This window comes from Schistocerca piceifrons, chromosome X (assembly GCF_021461385.2).
Source record: "Schistocerca piceifrons isolate TAMUIC-IGC-003096 chromosome X, iqSchPice1.1, whole genome shotgun sequence".
NCBI classification, from domain to species: domain Eukaryota; kingdom Metazoa; phylum Arthropoda; class Insecta; order Orthoptera; family Acrididae; genus Schistocerca; species Schistocerca piceifrons.
This window is the reverse complement of record NC_060149.1, coordinates 670,138,572-670,146,878: the sequence shown is the minus strand read 5'-3', so window position 1 is coordinate 670,146,878 and position 8,307 is coordinate 670,138,572.

The window sequence follows — 8,307 nt, the reverse complement described above, 5'->3', positions numbered from 1 at the left end:
TAAGACTCCAGAGGAACTGTTTCTCTGGCTTGATAGAAGCACACGGCAGACGATCTCAGTTGGACAAACACAAGACAAATGGTTCAAATGGCTCTGAGAACTATGGGACTTAACTTCTGAGGTCATCAGTCCCCTAGAACTTAGAACTACTTAAACCTAACTAACCTAAGGACATCACACACATCCATGCCCGAGGTAGGATTCGAACCTGCGACCGTAGCGGTCGCGCGGTTCCAGACTGTAGCGCCTAGAACCGCTCGGCCACTCCGGCCGGCAAAGACAAGATAGTAAAACTTTTATTGATTATACTGAACCAAGTCATTTGTTGGACAGAATGATTTCAACGAGATGGTAATAAGGAATGAGACAGAATAAAACAACCAAATAAACCACAAAAAATAGTTTAGTAGCAAATTTTGAATTTAACAATAAGCTGCCAATAATCAGTCATCAAAAGCAACAGCAACGAGGACCATTAACCTTTCAACGAATGTGTAAATAAAACACATAGAAGGTAACGTGACAAAGATGAAAGTGTGTTCGCAGCAAGTGACAACCTATGATAAGTTTGAGCACGACCTATACAGGATCCGTAACTCGCACAAAATACACGTAAGTGCAACGTGATGGAAATTATTAGACGAAAAGAGTCTTCATAGTTCGACCATTTGCAGATGTATTAAGTCAGAACGAATAAGTCAGTGTAACGATGGGGAAGGAGAAGTAACAGACTGAGGTTCACTGAGAAATATATGAGGGCGTGTAAGATCGTTCGAAGAAAGTAATTGACTAGGCACATTACAAGCAGTTCTTACGCATTGCTTGTCTTCTTGATGTCTTTCCCAGTCAGAATGGCAGGAGTAGTTCAAAGAAGCTCTTCATCCCCGTGACGATTTTAACAGATCAAAATAAGAATATTACAAAGATTGTCAATAATCCTGGTGGCATACGCTACACAAAGAAACATGAATGTAGAGAAGTCTTTGCTTGTCATATTATGACAACCTGTTTTCTCCTCATTCCCACACAAAATTTGCACCCAATCCATTATGACAAAATTAAAAAAAAGCTGTCATGCGGAATGTGACTGGAATGAAAATAGGAATCGACAAGCAAGGCTGCAACCATGTACTCTCTGCTGCATACGTTACGATAACTTATGGAGACTAATCATCTATGTAAACATAGTATACAAGAAAATTGGCGAAGAAATGAATATGTTCTGATAAAAAATTAGAGGGAAAGTACTTTATACCACAGAATTGCTTTGAGTTATTAAACGACACAGAAAAAGCAAAAAGACAAGTACTTTTATTTATCCTTTCTGAAACAGATCCATGTTTATTTTTATTCGTAAGGTAAGAACACGGAAAATCGCTGTGGCTAGCGTAATTTGTTGGGCGGAGGGGGGGGGGGTAAGAGTCGGTGAGCAACACAATGGCTGGACTACATTATGCAGGTTAAAATGGATGTGGGTTGCAGCAGTTATACAGCGATTTAAAGGTTTGCACAAGATAGACTAGCGTGTAGAGGTGCACCAAACCAGTCTTCGGACTGAAAAATACAACAACAACAACTTTCTGCATACATCAATAGCCCAGCACGAAATGAAAGAAAAAAAAATTAGAAATTTTTCTCACACAGTCGCGCTGTAACTCAAGGTAAAAAAACTAGTATTTGATCCAATGAACGTTCATATTCTTAATACAGAAGAAGCATGACCAGAACTGTGAAGGTGATACGAGAAGAAAAGAACATACAGCAAAGGCAAGGCCAGCCTTCTCCCTGTCACTTGAAAGCTACAGCCGTCACCACAGAATGTCGTTAATTCGCATTACAGCTACAGTTCTCAATCAAGAGTCATTCTGGTTCGATCGATGTAACATGAAACAGTTGAAATTTTCATCTCCGGTATTTCACCGGGAAGTATAGGTGAAACAGTGGTATCCCGTTCCTGAAAGACAAACTGTGTAGCTGTCCATGGTTCATCCGAAACCATCACTCATCGTCTCTTCGAGTGAAGACGTGGTTGAAGGTAATACATTCGACGGCTCAAGACATTAAAATCGGCAGTATCCTCAACGCACCTGTATGGGTTTCGATCTGCCTCTTCCAAGACAACACAATACAACAGTGCATCATCCCTCATAGAAGTTATCTACAAGATAAAATGTTTAACTCAGAAACATCGTCAGAAGGTCGGAGGAAGGCACTGACAAACAACCTCTTCTAGTGATTAGTCGACACAATATTTCGAGTTGTCCCAAATAGGCACTGCGTTCAAATATTCAGTCAAACCGACATTCGATTATATGGTAAAATGTCAAACAAATTGCCAGAGAACCAAACAGAAATAAATTAGACAACCAGAAGTGACACAATACAAAAAATAAGCTACATGAACTAACCGTTTAGAAATCTACGCCTATCGTTCCTACTTGTACAACTGCAGTCTTAATAGGTGGAAATGAAATAATGCGAAATGTGCGGAAGAAATCTCACTGAAATGTTTTACACTGTGAAGTGTGTTTCAAAACAAACAACAGTTGAGGACTCCTATCTGATGTATTACCTTACCAGACCGTTAGTGACGAAATCCTTCGAGGAGAGAAAATGGAAACACTTACATACAAAAGTTCAGATCTTTTACAAAATGTAACTGCCATCCAATCATTTAAAATCGATAATCATCACTTTCACGCGATGGAACCTTGTCTTTTCACCTCAAGGTAACTGTTCAGAAGTACGGTTAACAACCAGGAAAGTACGAGGTACCATATGAGCCCTCACCGAACGAATCGTCAACCGGAAAGACGCTACTCAGTGCGCTCTTGTGAGTCAATCGATCAATACCCACCAGAGGAAGACACACAGCCCAAGTGAAGTGACCTATTGTTGGGGTTGGAGAAGAACTGTATCGAGACTGAATCGTGTACGTTTGAAATTCAACGTACTGGACACGTTAAGTTGTTTAATTACTACTATATTTGGTTCCAAGAGGGCATGTCGTACAAACAACAAACCGATTGTTGGCTCCGTGTTAGAACCATAAGACTTGCTACTGCCACTGATTTTGCGAAAAGACCAGAGGAACGACTAAAATAAAATTGTAACGAAACTACATACAATAGTAGTACTTCGTGTGCAAATGTAAGAAATGTGACAGAAGTCTTTATCGATGCTGATAAAGACATAAAACTAGAAAACCACACTTAATGAATGACATTGCAGTGAATGGTAAATTTAAAGACAGGCAGACAATATTACTTGACTGATACACTGTGTATGGCTAGAAGTGGGATATGTCTTTCAACAGAAATCATTAAATGCTGGAGTACATGGGGAAGTAAATAGTGGTTTGAGTGATGGCAGCGCCCTAGATTGAAGTTTCTTCTCCTCTTGATTTACTATTGCACAAAGTAACTCTTGTAGCGTAAAGCTTGATGCTGCGGACTGTTGTCTCAGGTTTTGTGGCAGGTGTATCCTCAATTTTGACCTAGCTCTCTGCCTCAACCAGATATCTGAGGAGAAAGTCTAAGGCAGTTGTTACGAGTCTAAACAAATTAATACCAAACGTGCTGTAAGGACCTGAAACAGTTTTTATCCTTAGACACGTACGGTATTACTGCGTGCAAAATTCACTTATACGCAGTTTAAAACCTATTCGAAACACGGAACGTGACTTATCTATAAATTCAAGTTTTATTTCAGGCAGATGGCCTTTCTAAATTAATATGTAATTGAATGAAACGAAAAAGAATTATCATTTATCTCCATATTCTTTCTAGGGAGACCTATTCCGAATTCTTGATCACTTTATACTTATACTGCGAAATTGTTTTCATCCAATTCTGTCGACGTCACCAATTAGGTATGAAATCTGAATGGTGACTAGAATGATTATAAAAATGGTGAATGAGCTTAAAAAAGATACAACACCCAAGACAGAGAGCAATATTTCCTGGGGAGAGGAATGTAAGCAAACTAAGTACGGCCAAGGAAAAATTCCACTTGAGTCGTGGGGATAGAAAGAGAGAGAGAGAGAGAGAGAGAGAGAGAGAGAGAGAGAGAGAGAGAGAGAGAAAGAGAGGGATACTTTATAAAGAGATTTCATCTCCTGCTTTGTAAAGTAAGATAGTTGTTAATTGAAACGAGAGCAATGAAAGATAACTGCATTTGATGAATGGGAAATAAACTGACCAAGCAGGTAAAACGGGCGTTCAACGAAGCAATGGCTGTAAAAGTTTAAGAATATCCAGGAAAAGAGCAAAGGTGAGAGTTCTCAGAATAGCAAGGACAACATGATAAATCAGTAAATTGCCGCTGGACGTGTATCAACGTCGGAGAGATTTAAAACACATCATATTCGATATTAATACTGAAGACATCTCTTTGAACACATGAAACATAAACTGAAAGAAATGACATTCGTAATACACACAAATTCAGCAAAGAATGTGTAGCATTCAAGTCAGATTGACGAACACCGCTTCCTATTAGTCAGTTACCCAATAAGAATGCTATGCATAAATTGTGTCTACAAGAACCATGATTGGGATATTCAAAATATTTAAGCTGTCACAGGGCTAGCACATAGACAATAACTGTTAATTGTTATCAAAGATGCCAATGCTGGTGCGATTATGGTAATCCATTGACGCTTCACCATCCCTATTGGCCTCTAGCAGTAAGAGCTCCGATTAAGTGAGGGATGCACAGGGAGACAATCTGATGATTGAAGGCGTATCCATCTTGTGTCGAACACTAACTTTCAATGTACTGACACTGAGAAAATGAAAAATTTATTATCAGTTCAATGAGCTGTTATGAATGATGGATGGAAGGCTTTATAGGGGAGTTTTGAGGTAAGTCGTCAGCAGCATCATATGGTGGCGAGTGCTGAATGGTCCAGAGATTAAAAAGACATATTCAACCACACTTTTCCATGTATACAGAACGCACGAAGTCAGACGATATATTGTAACTTCTAGTTCTTCCTGAAAATTAGAAATCGAATTGCATGCAGATTAAAAGAAGTTTGTGAAAAAACAGATGTTGCCAAAAACTCTAACTAGACGAAATCACTTAGATTCAGACAAGATTTATGGCAATTTGCGAAATGAAGACCAGCAAACAATTTTACAATCAACTACGTTATTGAGATAATGTTACAAATGAGTAAGGTTTCGAACATTTTTCTCGTTGTACCAATTTACAGACACATGTAAGTGTAAGATTATTATACAACAATATGAGCCTTAACAAAGGTTTATCACTGAATGTCTGCTTCGACGAAAGGGTCAGATCTATTTCAACTTTTAAATATTACGCTCGTATGTAGTGACACACGCAGTGCCACCAGTGAGGAGAAAGTCTATATGACCACATAACTTTCACACACATTCATAGACGACTAGGATTACCTAAGGCTTATGCATCATCCCCGTCATTTTTCACACTTGAAGAAAATTCGTCATGAGATAAAGTAAGAAAGTAAGCAAAGGTGAAGCAAACGAGAGAAAAATTTACAGCTTAAGGTATATATGGCCCGGTTCTGAGTGCTTTGCACATACTTGAAGGTAAGACCAAATCAGAAATTATGTATACAGCAGACGCCAGTGGAATACCAGTATCCAGAGACCCACGAATTTTTTTAAAAATCTAACCAAAATATGTGCTGAATATACTACCTTCAAGACATAAATTAAAAATTTCATTACAGGTGGCTAAAGTGCCACTCAGGCATCAAACAGGGAGAGTGTCAATCATTAGTTATCTTCTTCTTCGTAATAAAATAAGTGATCCAGGACACTACTTTTTGCTCACCAGTACTTCCAAAGATATTTATAATTAGAAAGTCCCAACTAAATCATTTAATCAAGTATACTAACTCATATTTCTGGGAACATTCTTCAGTACGCAAACAAAGTAAACGATGGAATTAAAATTTTAATTTAGAACGCAGCTATAATGTATTACGCCCTGTCAAATATCCTAAAGAGCAGCAATATCTCTTAGGAAAACAAAAACATGCTCTGAGTAAACTATTTACATTACCAGTTATACCTCATACATCTGAAACCTGCGTTCTTCCAAATACAAAGGGGGGGGGGGGGGGGGGGAAGATTTCAGTATATTCGAGAGTAAAATACTACGTAACATTTTTGGAGCAGTGAAGGGCTGTCAGAGGAGAATAGCAAGTTCTCGAGAACATAGTGCTGTATGATCTATTTAAAGAATGCGACACTGCAACAAAAATAAAATGCTTAGGTGGATTTGACATATAATCAGATAACAGGAAGGCAGATTCAACAATGTTGTGGTAGAAGAGCCCACAGAAGAACGAAGACCAGCAGGACGGGCGAGAAGATTTTTTGTGATGCGGAAAGGGATTAATTTTTTTAAAAAATTCTAACTGGAGAGAACAATGGAATGATTGACAAGTTTGAAATAATACTGTTAAAGCAGCAAAAATCTTCAGTAGCTTGTAATAATGATGATAATAATAATAATAACAGATGATGTAAAAGCAATGTGCAAACAGAAATCTGTACACATCCTCTCTGTGATAATATCGGACGTCAGCGCTGAACCTTTCGCTCTGTTGGTAACTGTAGAAGGCAGATATACTGAAAACCTGTTGCATAGTTCGTTCACTTCTCTGAGAACATGACTGACTTAAGGGTAACTCGTTTTTGAAACCGTTGCCGTTACATCAATGCCACGGAAAAATGGATGGGCCAATTAATAACAATAACAATAATAATAATAATAATAATAATAATAATAATAATTTTAAGACGAAATTTCAGAACCACTTGAAATCGGAACAGAATCGGATAAGGGGATGGACCCTCCCGTTTTGTAGAAAAGAAATATATTAGAAAATGGGAAAGTGCAATACAGTTGGCTGGAATAGATCAACCAAGAACGAACACAAAGGAATCAAAATTAACTGCCTGGCCTGTGCCGACGGCCTCGCGCTGACTGCCAAAGAAACGGGAGCAGCTACCACCCAAATAAACCAACTAGGAAGAGTATGAGTCTGAAAAAGCAGGCCTACAAATTTCAACATCCAAAACAAAGGACTTGAAAATATTGTAGTTGCAACCAAATCGTTGAAAATCGATTTTGGAAAAATTAACACAGTTCTAAAATTTATCTCGGAGAAATCATGCAAACCAATGGATTGGCCGGAGAAGCAAAAACAGATCACAAAAGATGCAGCGTTAGAACTCTCCATGGACAGCAAACACAAAAAAAAGTATCTCAGTTAACGCGAACAGAAATAATGGGACAGTTATAAAACCACAAGCGCCTTATGCGGCAATGTGCATTTCCACGCGTAATGTTGGAGAAATATGGGGGGGGGGGGGAGGATGAGAAGAACGAGAAGAGTACGCTTTAAGGTCAGGGACCCATCGTAGAAGAAAAATAAAGCTAGATTAAAATTTAACTGTTCTGTTCTCTTGTTTGGGGAGGGGGCAGACCAAATAGCGACGTCATCGGTCCCATCGAATTGGGGAAGGATAGGGAAGGAAGTCAGCCTTGCCCTTTCGATTGAACCATGCCAGCATTTGCCTGAAGCGATTTAAGGAAATCTCGGAACCTAAGACGCGTTTTTGAACCATCGTCCTCCAGAGTGCTAGTTTGTTAACCACTACGCCACATCGCTCGGTAAAATTTAACTCATCGTCGATATCGAGGTCGTTAAAGGCGGAGCTGAAATTTCGATTTGACATTGGTAAATGGAAATGAGCATATGGCATCGTTGGCCGGGAGGCCCCAAACGCGGAAGTTCGGCCGCCAAGTGCAAGTCTTATTCCAGTCGACGCCACACTGAGCGCCTTGCTCGCCGGGGATGAGGATGAAGTGATGATGAGGACAACAAAACACCCAGTCCCCGAGCGGAGCAAATCTCCAACCCGGCCGGGAATCGAACCCGGGGCAGTTTGTATGGTTTGACATTGGCGGTCCTCTTTTATGAACCAGTCCGTCACTTGATTGATTTTTGTTTTAGAATATGCTAAAGTTAGTTTGGTGAATAATGTATACAACGTGGCTATAGCTTCCATCTCATTACTACAAGAATGTGAAAAGCTCGTAACGAGAAAGAAGTTAGGCAAGATGAGCACATATTGCAGAACCATTTTCTGCAGCCTTGGAAAAAGTCTTCGAATCATTAAATCTGGGTGAAGAAGGAATACGTATAAATGGACCTTACTTGAAATTCCTTCCACTTGCAGATGACGTTGTTTTGTTAGCTTCCAATTCAGAATAACTTCAGTAGGGCGTAGAGGAACTGAA